At 41.9% G+C, this 21,000-nt stretch overlaps 1 protein-coding gene across 1 annotated transcript in view; it reads left to right on the forward strand.

The window, feature by feature from the left end:
• Window positions 1–291: 291 nt before the first annotated feature.
• LOC106612973 (zinc finger matrin-type protein 4) overlaps window positions 292–21,000 on the forward strand; it is a 149,310-nt gene continuing 128,601 nt past the window's right edge. The window contains exon 1 of the mRNA XM_082967799.1: window positions 292–751. The gene's annotated coding sequence lies outside the window, so the exon portion shown is untranslated. The remainder of the gene's footprint in view (window positions 752–21,000) is intronic.

The following is a 21,000-nucleotide window of genomic DNA, read 5'->3' on the forward strand; positions in this document are numbered from 1 at the left end:
TCCGCTAAATTAAGTAAATGTAATGCAAATGCTCCTAAAAAATTTAAAAGTCAGTGCATACTCTCCACCCCCTCTCTATCTGTCGTTCATGCATGGGTATAATTTTGATAGACACAGCTCACATTAACAGCAGAAAAATGGAAACATAATCTACATAGGTGGCTATATTTAATAATTTATAATGAAGCTTGATATAGATAGATAGATCTTTATTTCAGAAGAAATATTTCAGAAGAGCTCTTTATGTAAGATGATACCTGCGAGTGTGGGTGCACTGTACCTTACCCTACTTGCTCGATCTCCCACTGCGCGCATGTCCCTCCCGCCTATCCACCATAGCAAGGGCGCCCTCTCGCTCTCTCTCTCTCTCCTGCTCCCGTTTCGCTCTCTTTCTCTCTCTCTCCTGCTCCCGTTTCCCGGTGAATGATAGCTTATCAACCGAGCGTTTTGCCTGTTCCGTACAGAGCAAGAGACCACGCTTGAAAAGAGCGGAGCATCTTCAAATCGCACTACTGGGCTACAGAAACGACAGCCAGAGCACATTGGAACTAGGGGGTAGGTTACCAACGGCAACACATTTTGTAAGTTTCACCTGTGGCGGGAGAACATTGAAAGCACAACCTGAGGACTGTTTATTCAACTTGAACGGATTTAGCGAACATAAGTGACTACACTGCCCGGCGGATGATAAGCGTTCGGGGACCGGGGTTGTCGTTTTCGCGCGGAGGCAGGTTAACATTACCAGAGCGAGGTGAGTGAGAGTGAGAGTTAAAGTTTCAGAGGGTATTGATGAATTAGCCTATCATGTCCACTAGAATATACAGCCATGGGTATAAGAAGATGCAGTAATGTATGTCATTGTTAACATAATGGTTAAGAGTCTTACAGTTTAGGAATTGTTGCATTTTTACAACGTTGGGTCAGTGAGCTTGTTGGTCATGATAATGCCGTAAATCACAGCAGCCTATGACAGTGTTGTTGGCTGTCTTGGCTCCGTCCTTTAGTTGTACAGCAGGTGTGTCTGTATGAAGAGCTGTGGACTATTTTCGGTTGAAATTAATATATAGTTTGGCATGACAGGTAGCATGCTGGCAGCCGATCTAGAAGCGAGAGAGTGATGATGGACTCTCCAGTTTGACCCGACTCTCGCTGTTGCTCTCGAAGTGGAATGAACTTGCCCATTGATCTTATGTCAGATCTTGCATGGTTGAAGTCAGTGATGTAGAGGGTAGGCTGTACTGGGCACTTTTAAACTCATGTAGCCTAACAATATTTGTAATGTGTTTTAGGGTTTACCCACTTATTAGTGTGAATTGAACGGGCTGATTGCTGCACATTCACAATTAGCTGATTTAGATAAAATGGCTAACTAGCCTCCATTTAAGCGTGGTACAGTTTTTTTAGACCAACCTTTACTTGGTTATGCTTTTTTCGTTGATTCGAAAGGCATCGGTGTCTTAGTATGTGTCCAGATGCAGGTGGAACTCCAACAACCAAATAATAATCAGAAAAATATTACATTTTGCGTTTCGATTTCCATTTTGGCAACCACCAATCAAAATCCAACACTACAAAATGTTGCTGGCTGTGTTCTGCATTCAGGTTGTCCTCTAACCCAGCGGTTTCCAACCTTTTTTGAACTGTGGTACACCTGAAATAACAATTCTTGCTGCAGACGTAAAATGTCACTATTAATTTATTTAGTGATAATGACATTTATCTAATCTGATCCATACTTTTTTTTAAAGATTAAATTGGGTTCATTTGAACTATTATCTTAGTTTCATAGTTCCTTACTCATGATTATTGATTTGTGTGTACCCCTTTAAGAGAGTCCCGCAAACTGCGCCAGAGAGAAACAAATGTAGCTCTGTTAAAATAGCTCTTAGTTTTGAAAGGTTTGAGCTAGAGACTAGCGGTTTTCTGCATTGTAAAAGCCATGCTCCGTTTGTTTCTATGGCATATGCTGTGGTACAGCTATGCATAATCAGTCTTGCCTGTGCTAATGATTCTCACAGGCGAAGTAAAATTATACAAATGACTTGGCTGGTGATGCATGCCTCTCAAATTATACAGCCTGAGCACACTGGATTTGAAACAACGATACATATGTATCCATGTGCCTGCCATTCAATGTATTATCTGAGCAACGCTGGTGCTCTCAATCAAAATTCAATCTGCATTCCACAGGTCACGCTTATAAACTCAACAAAAGAAGAAACGTCCTCTCACTGTCAACTGCGTTTATTTTCAGCAAACTTAACATGTGTAAATATTTGTATGAACATAACAAGATTCAACAACTGAGACATAAACTGAACAAGTTACACAGACATGTGACTAACAGAAACGAAATAATGTGTCCCTGAACAAAGAGGGGGTTCAAATCAAAAGTAACAGTCTGTATCTGGTGCAGTACTGCAGTGCATCTCCTCCTCATGGACTGCACCAGACTTGCCAGTTCTTGCTGTGAGATGTTACCCCACTCTTCCACCAAGGCACCCTCAAGTTCCCGGACATTCCTGGGGGGAATGGCCCTAGCCCTCACCCTCCGATCCAACAGGTCCCAGACGTGCTCAATGGGATTCAGATCCGGGCTCTTCGCTGGCCCTGGCAGAACATTGACATTCCTGACTTGCAGGAAATCACGCACAGAACGAGCAGTATGGCTGGTGGCATTGTCATGCTGGAGAGTGATGTCTGGATGAGCCTACAGGAAGGGTACCACATGAGGGAGGAGGATGTCTTCCCTGTAATGCACAGCGTTGAGATTGCCTGTAATGACAACAAGCTCAGTCCGATGATGCTGTGACACACCACCCCAGACCATGATGGACCCTCCACCTCCAAATCGATCCCGCTACAGAGTACAGGCCTCGGTGTAACGCTCATTCCTTCGATGATAAACGCGAATCCGACCATCACCCCTGATGAGACAAAACCACGACTTGTCAGTGAAGTGCACTTTTTGCCAGTCCTGTATGGTCCAGCGACGATGGGTTTGTGCCCATAGGCGACGTTGTTGCCGGTGATGTCTTGTGAGGACCTGCCTTACAACAGGCCTACAAGCCCTCAATCCAGCCTCTCCAGGCCTATTGTGGACAGTCTGAGCACTGATGGAGGGATTGTGCGTTCTTGGTGTAACTCGGGCAGTTGTTGTTGCCATCCTGTACCTGTCCCGCAGGTGTGATGTTCGGATGTACCGATCCTGTGCAGGTGTTGTTACACATGGTCTGCCACTGCGAGGACGATCAGCTGTCCGTCCTGTCTCCCTGTAGTGTTGTCTTAGATGTCTCACAGTACGGACATTGCAATTTATTGCCCTGGCCACATCTGCAGTCCTCATGCCTCCTTGCAGTATGCCCAAGGCATGTTCACGCAGATGAGCAGGGACCCTGGGCATCTTTCTTTTGGTGTTTTTCAGAGTCAGTAGAAAGGCCTCTTTAGTGTCCTAAGTTTTCATAACTGTGACCTTAATTGCCTACCGTCTGTAAGTTGTTAGTGTCTTAATGACCGTTCCACAGGTACGTGTTCATTAATTGTGTATGGTTCATTGAACAGTCATGGGAAACAGTGTTTAAACCCTTTACAATGAAGATCTGTCAAGTTATTTGGATTTTTACAAATTATCTTTGAAAGACAGGGTCCTAAAAAAGGGATGTTTCATTTTTTGCTGAGTTTATATGAATGTTCAAAAAAAGGATCACGATTAGGAAAAGTTTCACGGTACACCGTTTCAGTTTCTCACGGCACACCGGTTGAAAACCACTGCTCTAACCAGTAATTTAATACACATTTCCAATTTCTATGTGGCTTTTGAGTTGTCTTAGTTTCAATAGCGCCAGGGCCGGCGCCAGAATGAATCAGTTGGACAGGCATTTGATTTTCATAGGGGTCACGTTTTTTTCACTGGACCTACTATGTGTGCACACTAGAACCACTGGGACTAAACTGCAACATTCTAACAGTGTAATTCATACATTTCATATATGATATGGCATAAATAATTTGCTTATGTTTATGAAGGTCTTAGGTAATAGTATAATGAACAAAAATATAAATGCAACAAATCAAATCAAATCAAACGTATTTATAAAGCCCTTCTTACATCAGCTGATATCTCAAAGTGCTGTACAGAAACCCAGCCTAAAACCCCAAACAACCAGCAATGCAGGTGTAGAAGCACGGTGGCTAGGAAAAACTCCCTAGAAAGGCCAGAACCAGGAAGAAACCTAGAAAGGAACCAGGCAATGAGGGGTGGTCAGTCCTCTTCTGGCTGTGCCGGGTGGAGATTATAACAGAACATGGCCAAGATGTTCAAATGTTCGTAGATGACCAGCAGGGTCAAATAATAATAATCACAGTGGTTGTCGAGGATGCAACAGGTCAGCACCTCAGGAGTAAATGTCAGTTGGCTTTTCATAGCCGATCATTTAGAGTATCTCTACCTCTCCTGCTGTCTCTAGAGAGTTGAAAACAGCAGGTCGGGGATAGGTAGCACGTCCGGTGAAGAGGTCAGGGTTCCATAGCCGCAGGCAGAACAGTTGAAACTGGAGCAGCAGCACGGCCAGGTGGAATGGGGACAGCAAGGAGTCATCAGGCCAGGTAGTCCTGAGGCATGGTCCTAAGGCTCAGGTCCTCACAGAGAAAGAAAGAAAGAAAGAAAGAAAGAAAGAAAGAAAGAAAGAAAGAAAGAAAGAAAGAAAGAAAGAAAGAGAGCGAGAAAGGGAGAGAGAATTAGAGAGAGCATACTTAAATTCACACAGAACACCGGATAAGACAGGAGAAATACTCCAGATATAACAGACTGAACCTAGCCCCCGACACATAAACTACTGCAGCATAAATACTGGAGGCTGAGACAGGAGGGGTCGGGAGACACTGTGGCCCCATCCGACGATACCCCCAGACCGGGCCAAGCAGGCAGGATATAACCCCACCCACTTTGCCAAAGCACAGCCCCCACACCACTAGAGGGATATATTCAACCACTGTGGATCTTAATGTAATGTAACTAGGTGCAACTACATGTAACTAGATGCAGCTGCTATGCTGAAGAAACATAATTGAATTAGCAGGAAGTAGTAAGGACAATAATTACATTGGCCAGATGGAGAAATGGTGACACCCAGTGCATCTGCCATCTCTGAGTAGGATAACATGCCAAAGATTACATTAAGCTAATGTACATGAGTACATTGGCTAAGACCATAATTACATTTGTGCCATCTGGACATACTAATGTCAGGAGGACACAGGAAGGAGGATGGTAGCAAAATGACCAACATGTGAAACATAATTATGCAATAAATGTATTATTTTTTGGATGACATAAGGGGTCCCGCCACCATTATAATCTAACCCGGAGCAGATGTGGGCGTTATTGGGCATGAACAAGCAAAGAACTCAGACTGAAAGATAATGGTGGCGAAAGGACTAAGGGGAATGATTTCATTTACATATGGGATGTACCCATATGCTGTATGTGTATAAAAGCAGAGCCGGAGCTCAGGGAGGTTGGTTGTTCCGCGGACCAGCACGGCTTTGCTACTCTGTATTAAAGCCTATATTGAATTCACAAGTTCTTCTAAGAGTGTTATATTTCTGAGACAATATTCCATGACACGACCAATTTACCATCCTGAGACAAGGCCGAGTATAGCCCACAAAGATCTCCGCCACGGCACAACCCAAGGGGGGGCGCCAACCCAGACAGGAAGATCACGTCAGTGACTCAACCCACTCAAGTGACACACCCCTCCTAGAGACGGAATGGAAGAGCACAAGTAAGCCAGTGACTCAGCCCCTGTAATAGGGTTAGAGGCAGAGAATCCCAGTGGAGAGAGGGGAACCGGCCAGGCAGAGACAGCAAGGGCGGTTCGTTGCTCCATTGCCTTACCGTTCACCTTCACAACCCTGGGCCAGACTACACACAATCGTAGGACCTACTGAAGAAATGCGTTTTCAATAAAGACTTAAAGGTTGAGATCGAGTCTGCGTCTCTCACATGGGTAGGCAGACCATTCCATAAAAATGGAGCTCTAGTATGGGAGAAAGCCCTGCCTCCAGCTGTTTACTTAGAAATTCTAGGGACAGTTGGGAGGCCTGCGTCTTGTGACTGTAGCATACGTGTAGGTATGTACGGCAGGACCAAATCGAAAGATAGGTAGGAGCAAGCCCATGTAATGCTTTCTAGGTTAGCAGTAAAACCTTGAAATCAGCCCTCGCCTTAACAGGAAGCAAGTGTAGAGAGGCTAGCACTGGAGTATTATGAGATAATCTTTTTTGGTTCTAGCCAAGATTCTAGCAGCCGTGTTTAGCACTAACTGAAGTTTATTTAGTGCTTTATCCGGGTAGCCGGAAAGTAGAGCATTGCAGTAGTCAAACCTAGAAGACCAAAAGCATGGATACATTTTTCTGCATCATTTTTTAACAGAAAGTTTCTCATTGTTGCAATGTTACGTAGATGGAAAAAAGCTGTCCTTGAAACAGTCTTGATATGTTTGTCAAAAGAGAGATCAGGGTCCAGGGTAACGCCGAGGTCCTTCACAGTTTTATTTGAGACAACTGTACAACCATCAAGATTAATTGTCAGATTCAACAGAAGATCTCTTTGTTTCTTGGGACCTAGAACAAGCATTTCTGTTTTGTCCGAGTTTAAAAGTAGAACATTTGCAGCCATCCACTTCCTTATGTCTGAAACGCATGCTTCCAGCGAGGGCAATTTTGGGGCTTCACCATGTTTCATCGAATACATGCTGTGTGTCATCCGCATAGCAGTGAAAGTTAACATTATGTTTCCGAATGACATTGCCAAGAGGTAAAATATATAGTGAAAACAATAGTGGTCCTAAAACGGAACCTTGTGGAACACCGAAATTTAGAGTTGATTTGTCAGAGACAAACTGATATCTTTCCGACAGATAAGATCTAAACCAGGCCAGAACTTGTCCGTGTAGACCAATTTCGGTTTCCAATCGCTCCAAAAGAATGTGGTGATCGATGGTATCAAAAGCATCACTAAGGTCTAGGAGCACGAGGACAGATGCAGAGCCTCGGTCTGACACCATTAAAAGGTAATTTACCACCTTCACAAGTGCAGTCTCAGTGCTATGATGGGGTCTAAAACCAGACTGAAGCGTTTCATATACATTGTTTGTCTTCAGGAAAGCAGTGAGTTGCTGCGCAACAGCTTTTTCTAACATTTTTGAGAGGAATAGGAGATTCGATATAGGCCGATAGTTTTTTATATTTTCTGGGTCAAGGTTTGGCTTTTTCAAGAGAGGCTTTACTACTGCCACTTTTAGTGAGTTTGGTACACATCTGTTGGATAGAGAGCCGTTTATTATGTTCAACATAGGAGGGCTAAGTACAGGAAGCAGCTCTTACAGTAGTTTAGTTGGAATAGGGTCCAGTATGCAGCTTAAAGGTTTAGAGGCCATGATTATTTTCATCATTGTTTCAAGAGATATAGTACTAAAACACTTGAGTGTCTCCCTTGATCCCAGGTCCTGGCAGAGTTGTGCAGACTCGGGACAACTGAGCTTTGGAGGAATACGCAGATTTAAAGAGGAGTCCATAATTTGCTTTCTAATGATCATCTTTTCCTCAAATAAGTTCATGAATTTATTACTGCTGAAGTGAAAGCCATCCGCTCTTGGGGAATGCTGCTTTTTAGTTAGCTTTGCGACAGTATCAAAAATACATTTTGGATTGTTCTTATTTTCCTCAATTAAGTTGGAAAAATAGGATGATCGAGCAGCAGTGAGGGCTCTTCGATACTGCACGGTACTGTCTTTCCAAGCTAATCGGAAGACTTCCAGTTTGGTGTGGCTCCATTTCCGTTCCAATTTTCTGGAAGCTTGCTTCAGAGCTCGGGAATTTTCTGTATACCAGGGAGCTAGTTTCTTATGACAAATGTTTTTGGTTTTTAGGGGTGCGACTGCATCTAGGGTATTGTGCAACTGAGTTCCTCAGTTAGGTGGTTAACTGATTTTTGTTCTCTGCCATCCTTGGGTAGGCGGAGGGAGTCTGGAAGGGAATCTAGGTATCTTTGGGTTGTCCGAGAATTTATAGCACAACTTTTGATGATCCTTGGTTGGGGTCTGAGCAGATTATTTGTGATTGCAAATGTAATAAAATGGTGGTCCGATAGTCCACGATTATGAGGATAAACATTAAGATCCACAACATTTATTCCACGGGACAAAACTAGGTCCAGAGTATGACTGTGGCAGTGAGTAGATCTGGAGACATGTTGGACTAAACCCACTGAGTCGATGATGGCCCTGAAAAGCCTTTTGGAGTGGGTCTGTGGACTTTTCCATGTGAATATTAAAGTCACCAAAATGTAGATTATTATCTGCCATGACTACAAGGTCCGATAGAAATTCAGGGAACTCAGTGAGGAATGCTGTATATGGCCCAGGAGGCCTGTAAACGGTAGCTATAAAAAGTGATTGAGTAGGCTGCATTTATTTCATGACTAGAAGCTCAAAAGACGAAAACATCAGGGGTTTTTGTAAATTGAAATTTGCTATCATAAATGTTAGCAACACCTCCGCCTTTGCGGGATGCATGGGGGATATGGTCACTAGTGTAACCAGGAGGTGAGGCCTCATTTAACACAGTAAATTCGTCAGGCTTAAGCCATGTTTCAGTCAGGCCAATCACATCAAGATTATGATCAGTGATTAGTTCATTGACTATAACTGTATTGGAAGTGAGGGATTTAACATTAAGTAGCCCTATTTTGAGATGTGAAGTATCACGAGCTCTTTCAATAATGGCAGGAATGGAGGAGGACTTTATTCCAGTGAGATTGCTAAGGCAAACACCGCCATGTTTAGTTTTGCCCAACCTAGGTCGAGGCACAGACACGGTCTCAATGGGGATAGCTGAGCTGACTACACTGACTCTGCTAGTGGCAGACTCCACTAAGCTGGCAGGCTGGCTAACAGCCTGCTGCCTGGCCTGCACCCTATCTCATTGTGGAGCTAGGGGAGTTAGAGCCCTGTCTATGTTCGTAGATAAGATGAGAGCACCCCTCCAGCTAGGATGGAGTCCGTCACTCCTCAACAGGCCAGGCTTGGTCCTGTTTGTGTGTGAGTCCCAGAAAGAGGGCCAATTATCTACAAATTCTATCTTTTGGGAGGGGCAGAAAACAGTTTTTAACCAGCGATTGAGTACTGAGACTGCTGTAGAGCTCATCATTCCCCCTAACTGGGAGGGGGCCAGAGACAATTACTCGACGCCGACACATCTTTCTAGCTGATTTACACGCTGAAGCTATGTTGCGCTTGGTGACCTCTGACTGTTTCATCCTAACATCGTTGGTGCCGAAGTGGATAACAATATCCCTATACTCTCTACACTCGCCAGTTTTAGCTTTAGCCAGCACCATCTTCAGATTAGCCTTAACGTCGGTAGCCCTGCCCCCTGGTAAACAGTGTATGATCGCTGGATGATTCGTTTTAAGTCTAATACTGTGGGTAATGGAGTCGTCAATGACTAGGGTTTTCAATTTGTCAGAGCTAATGGTGGGAGGCTTCGGCGTCTCAGACCCCGTAACGGGAGGAGTAGAGACCAGAGAAGGCTCGGCCTCTGACTCCGACTCGCTGCTTAATGGGGAGAACCGGTTGAAAGTTTCTGTCGGCTGAATGAGCGACACCGGTTGAGCATTCCTACAGCATTTCCCTCCAGAAGCCATGAGAAAGTTGTCCGGCTGCTTGGACTTTGCGAGGGGATTTATACTACTATCTGTACTTACTGGTGTTTCATTCTTTCCTACACTGAAATTAACCTTGCCTAACGCTTGTGTCTGAGGCTGGGCTTGCAGCACAGCTATCCTCGCCCTAAGGCGATCGTTCTCCTGTATATTATGAGTACAGCGACTACAATTAGAAGGCATCATGTTAATGTTACTGCTTAGGTTCGGCTGGTGGAGGTCCTGCAACAATTTCAAAGATTTTATTGAGTTACTGTTCATATAAGGAAGTGGTCAATTTAAATACATTTAATGGGCCATAATCTATGGATTTCACATGACTGGGAATACAGATATGCATCTGTTGGTCACATATACCTTAAAAAAAAGTTAGGGGCGTGGATCAGAAAACCAGTCAGTATCTGTTATGACCACCATTTGCCTCACTATTTGCCTCTCCTTCGCATAGAGTTGATCAGGCTGTTGATTGTGCCCTGTGGAATGTTGTCCCACGCCTCTTCAATGACTGTGCTAAGTTGCTGGATATTGGCGGGAACTGGAACACACTGTCGTATGCGTCGAGCCAGAGCATCCCAAACATTCACAATGGGTGACATGTCTGGTGAATATGCAGGCCATGGAAGAACTGGGACATTTTCAGCTTCCAGGAATTGTGTACAGATCCTTTCGACATTGGGCCGTGCATTATCATACTGAAATATGAGGTGATAGCGGCAGATGAATTGCATTACAATGGGCCTCAGGATCTCGTCAAGGTATTTCTGTACATTCACATTGCCATCGAATAAAATGCAATTGTGTTTGTTGTCCGTAGCTTATGCCTGCCCATACCATAACCCACCACCACCGTGGGGCACTCTGTTCACAACGTTGATATCAGCAAACCCCTCACCCACACAACGCCACACACGTGGTCTACGGTTGTGACGCCAGTTGGACGTACTGACAAATTCTCTAAAATGACATTGGAGTCGGCTTATGGTAGAGAAATGAACAAATTATCTGGCAACAGCTCTGGTGGACATTACTGCAGTCAGCATGCCAATTGCACACACCCTCAAAACTTGAGACATCTATAGCATTGTGTTGTGAGGTAAAACTGCACATTTTAAGTGGTCTTTTATTGTCCCCAGCACAAGGTGCGCTTGAGTAATGATCATGCTGTTTAATCAGCTTCTAGATATGCCACACCTGTCAGGTGGATGTATTATCTTGGCAAATGAAAAATGCTCACCAACAGGGAAGTGAACACATTAGTGCACAACATTTGAGAGAAATAAGTATTTTGCGCTCATGGACATTTTCTGGGGTAATTTCAGCTCATGAAACATGTGACCGACAATGTACATGTTGCGTTTATATTTTTGTTAGAATAGGAAAAATATATATTTCAAATATCACAAAAGCGTTTTCATTAGTTTGGGTTAACTAAGTAATTCAAGTGTTCAATCAATTGCATTAGTGGGGTGCCTTTGTTATAACTATGAAACAGAAAACATATCTGTTGGAATGCAGTAACAGCTTATTTTCATAACAATAAAATAAAAAAAATACCCCAACCACCAAGACGCATGGTCTGCAAGATGTGCGGTCAAAGGATGAAAACATCTGTAGCCTGTAGTGTGCTTGATAAATAGTGAAAATCAGCACAAAAGCACCTTCAAATATCGGGAGAAAGAGGGGAGCAGGCCCTACTGCCAGGAGGAGGGGCAACGGGGGAAAACCATAAAGAAAATGTGACTCACCACCTGGATTCGGTCTTATGTAGCAAAATTTGAAGTTTTTTTTTTTTTACATTGGATAAAAGTAGAGACTCAGAGCTACAAAATGGAATATCATACACAGCATTTTTGAGGAACAATGGGAAAGTATTTCTACTTTGAAAGTTAATACACTTGTAAACTCACTGTTGAGAAAAGGGCCTTTGAATGTTTTGGTACCTGTTAGAGAGCTCTCCTTTGTCTACACCATTCAGCATTGTTCACACTCTTAAGCCAGCCCTACCCATGTCTTTAAGGATTCACATGTGATGTCATGTGCTAAATAGTGAGTAGTGTAGTAAAGTTTAAGACTAAAAGTGGTAGTTGCCTACAATAACAAAAAAATCCAGGTAAACAGATTTTTTTATGAATATTAGATGGCGTTTACCCAGACACACTTGTCTAAATTGATGGGTCATGTGAAGTAAATGCTTTAACCCCCAGCCACATCCATTGGTGGAAAAAGTACTACATTGTCATACTTGAGTAAAAGTATAAATCATTTCAAATTCCTTATGTTAAGCAAACCAGATGGCACAATTGTATTTTTTTTGTAATTATTTATTGACGGATAGCCAGGGGCATAATATACTCAAGTATCAAAAGTAAAAGTAAAAATATAAACCATTTCAAATTCCTTATATTAAGCAAACCAGACGGCACAATTTTATTATTTTTATTGATGGAGAGCCAGGGGCACACTCCAACACTCAGATATAACAAAGCATTTGTGTTTAGTGAGTCTGCCAGATCAGAGGCAGTAGAGATGACTAGGGATGTTCTCTTGATAAGTGTGTGAATTGGACTATTTTTCTGTCAAAATGTAATCAGTACTTTTGGGTGTCAAGGAAAATGTATGGAGTAAAAAGTGTATTATTTTCGTTACGAATGTAGTGAAGTAAAAGTTGCCAAAAAGAAAAATAATAAAGTAATGTACAGATACCACAGAAAACGACTTAAGTATTTTTACTTAAGTACTTTACACCACTGCCCAAGTGTCTTCAACCCAGGACATTAGCATACTTTATATACACTGTAACACATGCACTTATCACAAAGTATTCCATACATAAGTTAAGGTCATGCAACCTGAGTTTTTTTTGTTGCACATGTACAGTACATAAACAGATCATGCGCCATTTATGTGGGGGACACTTGATACAGTCACATGATATTGTTGTGGTATGTCACAAAATCATGTTACGACCACACATCAATATTTGGTTTATATATCAATATTTTGCTAAGTCTTGCTAAGTGGATGGCCTCAACAGAAGGTGTAAATGGTACAGCCAAATGGTTACTTGCATAGTAGCAATATCAGAAATAGATAGTGTCAATATAAATAAAATATACAGTATGTACAAGAACAATATCAATAACGATATTAGTGATAGACGAGGTAGTTATATGCATACAATCAGGGGTAAAGTGGTGGAGCAGCAGAATAAACAATAGTAGCAGCAACTTATGGCATGTGTGTTAGGAGAGAGTCATGTGAATAGAGGCACTGCAGACAGTGCTGATGACTGGTCCATCCAAACCACTCATGAACAAGGGAATCTATATTCGGAGAGCCTGTTTCTGTCCTGCCCTTGACTTTGGTGCAGGGCATGTGATGTCTATAGCCTCTTTGTCGCAAAATTCCTGATCTTGTCAAAAAGATAGTTTGTCCAGCTGTGTCCAGTCCAGGTGGTGCTTTTACAGGCAGACCATCTATGGGAGGAAGGATGTCAGTGTTGCGCAGCTGCTGAAACCTGGTCCTGGCAGTCCAAACGCTACTTGGCGACAACACCAGGCTCCAGAGCATCGAAGCTGTAAAACAGGGAATAACTACAAAAAATCAGAAGACGTTACTACCCTGCACAACATCAATTCACCTCCCAAGTTTAGATAAGAACAACCTCATACAATGGAAATTATTTTTTACCTGAAGTGCTGGTACTGCTTGATCTGTGAAGTGCTGCTTGATGAGGCCGAAGCACCAGTCGGGGGCAAACTTGGTGTGGCCTGTGATCAAGAAGTGAAGGTCCAGATTGTGGTGGAGCTTGTGCAGGGTCCACCACAATCTGGACCTTCACTTCTCATACACACACGTCATACACATAAGTTAATGTTAGCTACCAAGCCAGCCACCTAACCTCAGCTAACGTTAACTACAGTAGCTACCAGAGCACAAACCTGTTCTTGTTTTGGCCACTGCAGTTATCACAATTGAGGTCCACACGTGTTTTCCCAACTCCGTAGTTGGTGAAGAAATGATGCATGTAGTTGATGACTGCGCTGCTGCCTTTGCTTGCTAGCTCTCTTTTTGATGACTGGTGGTTTAGAGTCAGGCGTGTTCAACTGATTGATGCTGAAAGACAAATTCCAGATACAAATATTTTAGCATTATTATACAATAGATGCAAAATGCCATTCTGAGATAACATCACATAACATCACAATTGGTTCAATGTTAGCTAGCTAACATTAGGCTATAAGTAGTAATGCGAAATGGCGTTCTGAGAAAACATCACTAACGTTACACACACGTCATACACATAAGTTAATGTTAGCTAGCAAGCCAGCCACCTAACCTCAGCTAACGTTAACTACAGTAGCTACCAGCAAGTTTTAACTTGGGATCTTTTGTTTAGACAGGTCATGTTAACGTTAGCTAGCTACAAAATGAACTATAATCCCAATCCATAGAGTAACGTTACAAGCAATACAAACCGATTGTCAAAGCAAGCTAAATTAACCAAATAACTTTAGGTTTAATATTAGTTAGCAAGCCAGCCATCAAACTCCAGCTGGCTACCTACTTGCAAGCTTTAGCTTGCAATGAAAACAACTTTCTTACAAAATTAGAAATGTATAATATCTTAATCTGTTGCAAGATTCTGTATACATGGAGGAAAGCTTCATGGCAGACTGCAAACCCCTTTTATAAGAGTATTTCCGTTTAGTTTGCACAACTTGTTTGGCTCATTATGTTCCACTGATTTCAAAACGTGTTATTTTCAGAGTCAGAGAGTCACCATTCCTCATCCAGAAAGTAGTCCATCACAACTTTTTCTCACTGACCTTTTTTGATAGCGCCTGATAAATTCAGGGCAGCAATGTTATTGAGAGCAGTAGCAACATATTTGCAGTTTTCCATGGCTAACGTTATATCTTAAAAAAAAATGCAGTTGAAAGGATTATCTACGCATTACGAGCAGCTAATTTTATAAACACAAGATGCAACACCGCAGACCAATCCAAACTCATCTCTCGGCATGTCCAGCCCACTCATTATCTCAGCCAATCATGGCTAGCGGTAAGGTTGCCTTCTTTCTCTGTGGCTAAACCAACTAGGCTCGTAATTTAACAATTGTATTCATATTTACAGATGACATACAAGTTTGATATTAAGGCACATGAAAGTTCACATGTTGGAGAAGGCATTTCTGCCAAAAAACGAATTTTGATAAAAACATATTTTTACGTTCAAAAGGCTCTCCTGTGAAGTTGTGACTTGCAACATATGCCTAGTTTCCTGAATCGGGTCACAAATGACATGCCCAAGGACAGAGGGTGGCATGAGTTAACTTTTTTTTTTATTCATGAGCAGTTCAAATGACTGTTTTTATCGGTTCTAGTGTGGGTTTTATAGTAAAGACGTAATTTCTCTGTAAATAAGTATTACTTTTTAATGTGGCATGAACACAACCAGTCATGATGTTTTCATCTGATTGTCAATAAATCACTTTAAAAAAGTAGGTTGCCTTTGCCAAAAATTATTCCAGCATCCAAACAGTGTACTGTTCACCCACCAATTTTCCTTAAATTTACAAGTTGCTGAAACTACCATCCTACCGGAGAAAGCATCTGAGGGAGCAAAACAGCGCCCTCGGTCTGTTGACTCTATGTCACCCTTGTAGCTGATGTTGTCTGGCCAATTGTTATTAATTTATCTAGACAAGTCAGTTAAGAACACATTCTTATTTACATTGACAGCCTAGGAACAGTGGGTTAACTGCCTTGTTCAGAACAACAGATTTTGACCTTGTCAGCTCAGGGATTCGATTTAGTAACCGTTCAGTTACAGGTCCAAAGCGCTAACCACTAGGCTAATAGGCCGCGCTGAAAAGAGTATGACAGGCTCCACATACTGAGACAGAGGGTTGCTGTTTCGCTTGGTCGCATGATTTACTGAGATTGATATGTCTTTCTGTCTGCGCATGTCTCGGTCAAATAAATGATCAATATAAAAATATTTCATTTGGACGGGCGAGGAGATATGGTAGGGCGGGCCAAACCTCCTAAGGCCCGCTCATAATGCATTAGGGTTTCTGTCATGCTGTATTTGATCCCAAGAGACTATCTGATACCTGTATAAGTATCTGCTGCGCTCTCACCAGGGTGTGAAATTAACTCCACCAGCCACTCTGATTTTTTTTACCAGCCAAAATATTTATGATGAGCATGCTTTCTGTTTTTCTAAAACAAGAAATGTATCACTAGAAGTAATGGGGTATATTGCATAATTTCATTCGATGTTTGTGACCTCCGTCTTTTAACCAATGTAATAAAATAAATACAATAAATACAATAGTGAAAACAGAAACAGTTCTACAACTGAACATCAAGAATAAACAATGTGCTTAACCTGCCACAAAAGGCTGAGTGATATTGCTTATTTATTATTGTAGTTCAGGGCTCTACGCTGACATTTTTTTATGAGGAATACATTATGTGCTCCTATGTAGAAATGTAGAAGAACACCAAAAAATCTAGGAGAACAATTCAAGTTTTGGAGTGTATTAATGTTAAGAAATTACTAAAAGTTAATGAATAAATGTTTTTAGGGGTGGTCCATGCTTAATCAAGCACAATCATTCGGTGAGACAAAAATGTTCAGCTCAGGGCCGGCATTATGGGCGAGCCTTATGCTACCGTACCTCCTTGCCCATCCAAATAAAATATTGAAATATTGATCATTTATTTGACCGAGACGCACGCTAACAGAAAGACACGTCAATCTCAGATAAAGCATATGAGCGAGTAAAACAGCACCCATCTGTCTCAGTATGTGCAGTAGACCATGTATCTGATGCTGTTTGGTCAAAAAGAGTATGGCATATCAGATACATATATTAAGACAGAGGGGTGCTGTTTCGCTCACTTTGATGCAGAGAGGAAGAGGCGAAGCGAGAGGGCTCACTCGCCAAAATCTGTCCAGTATAAGCCCAATGTGGTTCTATGGGCATAATATGCCCTAAGCTTGTCGCCTGCCTTTCTACTTTTGGGACAATGACTCGCATTGTTAGGGCGGAGACACGAGCATCTCGTCATTATATACAGATCTTTGGTTGTGTGTGTTGGCGCATTCCTGATTTCCGATTGTCTTAACTCACCATGTCCAGCATTAATAAGCTGAGCTTCTCAGTCATTTTATATTCACCTCACATATTGTAAACAAAGATTTTTTTATTTTTTTTATTTTTTTTTACATCCACTGCAAATGATAGTTCCTCAGTATTTGAAAGATCTTTCCAACACTCCCGGCCTCGATAATCACCAAGCCTCAGTGTGAAAGAGCAAAATATCATGATCTGATGATCCCATATATCCAGTGGAAACGTCATGAAAAACAGCTTTCTGTTCCGAACTCACTGGTGCGGAAACTCCGAGGACCCGGAATAAGCTAGTTGATAAAATGTTGCAAGCAAACGCTAGCGACAGCTTCTGGCTGGATCGATTTGATCCAATATTGCACTTCACCAGCAATAGGTCAATTCAAGACAGATAGAAAGGGATGCAGACAGGTGCAGTAGAGAGATGAATGTGATTGAAAGAACCTGAATTTTCTTAATGATATTTTCATTTTTTTTATTTATCGTCTGGCTTTAGGTCTATGTATTTTACTTAGTTGACGATGGAAGTTATAGGCCTACTGCTGCATTGGCCTATAGGCTATCTCTGAGTTCTATGCGCTAATTTCTTTAGCCACCAATGGACCACAGTGTATCAATGTGTCCATGTGGCAGAGGCTGGTGCTCTCGCCTTAGTTGAATTTTTACTTCAAAAAGTTATGATGAACCACGTGACAATGATTTTGAGAAACAAAAACATTATTATTGAAATGAAACTGTTCTGCTGAAATGCGCATATAAAAATAATAACTTTTCATGCAGATCGGTAGAAATGGTAGAATAAATTGTAAGCTTCCCCAAACTTGAAACTCACGAGCTGCCTATGGTCTTTACTAGGGGTGCACATTTTGGGGAATATTCAGAGGTGGAAACTTTCCGTGGGAATTAACGGGAATATATGGGAATTAACGGGAATATATGGGAATTAATGGAGATATATGCAAATTAATATTAATACCATTTAAATGTAGACGTTTTTTGCATTGGATATTTTTACCATATCATATGGAAACAGAAACATAAACCTTTTACCTTATCATAAGTAGACATAATTGCAAATGATTAAATCCTTACAATAGAAAATAAAAAACATATTTAGTTACAAATTTAACTTTTAATTAAATGAGTTGCCTCTTCACATGGGTTTATTTCACTGAACAACAAAAGAAAGGGAATATTGAATGGTCCCCAATGATCCATCGCATCTCCCAAAAACTTTTTCAACATACATCTGTAAAATGATAGTCTAGAAACTAAAGCTTTGGTTGTCTTCTTCTCAGGCTGTCTTCTCCCTGGACCTCCTCAATGTCCGCCACGTATTGTAGACTCGTCAACAGAGATGTTAGCATCTTCCAGAGATTTCTGTAAGTCTTTAGCTGACACTCTAGGATTCTTCTTAACCTCAGTGAGCATTCTGCGCTGTGCTCTTGCAGTCATCTTTGCAGGACGACCACTCCTAGGGAGAGTAGCAGCAGTGCTGAACTTTCTCCATTTATAGACAATTTGTCTTACCGTCGACTGATGAACATCGAGGCCTTTAGAGATACTTTTGAAACCCTTTCCAGCTTTATTCATGTCAACAAATCTTAATCTTAGGTCTTCTGAGATCCCTTTTGTTCGAGGCGTGGTTCACATCAGGCAATGCTTCCATACCTCCACAGGCTGGTTGACCGAACACATATTTGGGTTAAACATCTATGGCCACTTTCCATGAACTAGATTAAGCCTAGCCCTGGAATAAAACATAATTTCATTGGAGATACTTTTTTTTAAATCCAGGACTATAGGTAGGGTTGCACATTTTGGGGAATATTCAGAGGTGGAAACTTTCCATGGGAATTAACGGGAATATATGGGAATTAACATTACCATACCATTTAATGGTGGATGTTTTTCATGAGGGTGTGTTTGGTAAAGTTGTCTCTAGACACTGATCTTGGTTCAGTTTTGTATTTTCCGAATTAATAGTGAAGGTTAGGATAGGAGGAAGGGAAACTGATCCTAGATCTGTAACTAGGGGAATGTATCCTGGAGCGTACACCATTAACTGGTATTGACCTGCAAGGGAAACTCACTGTATACAGTGCATTTGGAAAGTATTCAGACCCCTTGACTTTTTCCACATTTTGTTATGTTACAGCCTTATTCTGAAATATATTAAATACATTTTGTTCCTCATCAATCTACACACATTACCCCATAATGGGGAAAAAACTGTTTTTTAGAAATGTTGGCAAATGTATTACAAATAAAAAACAGATACCTTATTTACATAAGTATTCAGACCCTTTGCTTTGCGACTCGAAATTTAGCTCAGGTGCATCGTGTTTCCATTGATCATCCTTGAGATGTTTCTCCAACTTGATTGGAGTCCACCTGTGGAAAATTAAATTGTCATATATAAATATAAGGTCCCACAGTTGACAGTGCATATCAGAGCAAAAACCAAGGTCGAAGGAGTTGCCCGTAGAAGCGCTGAGACAGGATTATGTTGAGGCACAGATCTGGGGAAGGGTAACAAGACATTTCTGCAGCATTGAAGGTCCCCAAGAACACAGTGGCCTCCATCATTCTTAAATGGAAGAAATTTGAAACTACCAAGACTTTTCCTAGAGCTGGCAGCCAAACTGCGCAATCAGGGGAGAAGGGCCTTGGTCAGGGAGGTGACCAAGAACCTGATGGTCACTCTGACAGAGCTCCAGAGTTCCTCTGTGGAGATGGAACCTTCCAGAATCAATGTATCAATGTGTCAACCTCAGGAGGCTGAAGAAATTCGGCTTGTCACCAAAAACACTCACAAACTTTTACAGATGCACAATCGAGAGCATCCTGTCGGGCTGTATCACCTCCTGATACGGCAACTGCTCTGCCCACAACCGTAAGGCTCTCCAGAGGGTAGTGAGGTCTGCACAATGCATCACCAGGGGCAAACTACCTGCCCTCCAGGACACATACACCACCCGATGTCACAGGAAGGCCAAAAAGATCATCAAGGACAACAACCACCCGAGCCAATGCCTGTTCACTCCGCTATCATCCAGAAGGCGAGGTCAGTACAGGTGCATCAAAGCTGGGACCGAGAGACTGAGAAACAGCTTCTATCTCAAGGCCATCAGACTGTTAACCTGTTGGGGATAGGGGGCAGTATTTGCACGGCCGGATAAAAAACGTACCCGATTTAATCTGGTTACTACTCCTGCCCAGTAACTAGAATATGCATATAATTGTTTGATTTGGATAGAAAACACCCTAAAGTTTCTAAAACTGTTTGAATGGTGTCTGTGAGTATAACAGAACTCATTTGGCAGGCCAAAACCTGAGAAGATTCCAAACAGGAAGCGCTCTCTCTGACCATTTCATGGCCTTCTTGATCAACTCTAACCAAAACAGGGGATCTCTGGCATGACGTGACATTTTCTAACGCTCCCATAGGCTCTCAGAAGGCGCCAGAAAGATGAATGGTGGCTTTGCAGGCCATGGCTGAAAAACATTTAGCGCATTTTGTAAGTGGTCGATCTGAGGACAATGAGACTGGAGGCGCGTGCCCGAGCCGACACCATGTTTACTTTCTCTCTCTTTGAACGAAAACAACCACTCCCGGTCGGAATATTATCGCTTTTTTACGAGAAAAATAGCATAAAAATTTATTTTAAACAGCGGTTGACATGCTTCGAAGTACGGTAATGGAATATATTTTGAATTTTTTTGTCACGAAACGCATCGGGCGCGTCACCATTCTTTACCCATCGGATAGTGTCTTGAACGCCTGAACAAAACGCCGCTATTTGGATATAACTATGGATTATTTGGAACCAAACCAACATTTGTTATTGAAGTAGAAGTCCTGGGAGTGCATTCTGACGAAGACAGCAAAGGTAATCAAACTTTTCTAATAGTAAATCGGAGTTTGGTGAGTACCACACTTGGTGGGTGTGAACTTGATTGAACAAAATATGCATGTATTGTATAACATAATGTCCTAGGATTGTCATCTGATGAAGATCATCAAAGGTTAGTGCTGCATTTAGCTGTGGTTTGGGTTTATGTGACATTATATGCTAGCTTGAAAAATGGGTGTATGATTATTTCTGGCTGGGTACTCTGCTGACAT

This window comes from Salmo salar, chromosome 01 (genome assembly GCF_965601325.2).
Source record: "Salmo salar chromosome 01, fSalSal1, whole genome shotgun sequence".
Taxonomy (NCBI): domain Eukaryota; kingdom Metazoa; phylum Chordata; class Actinopteri; order Salmoniformes; family Salmonidae; genus Salmo; species Salmo salar.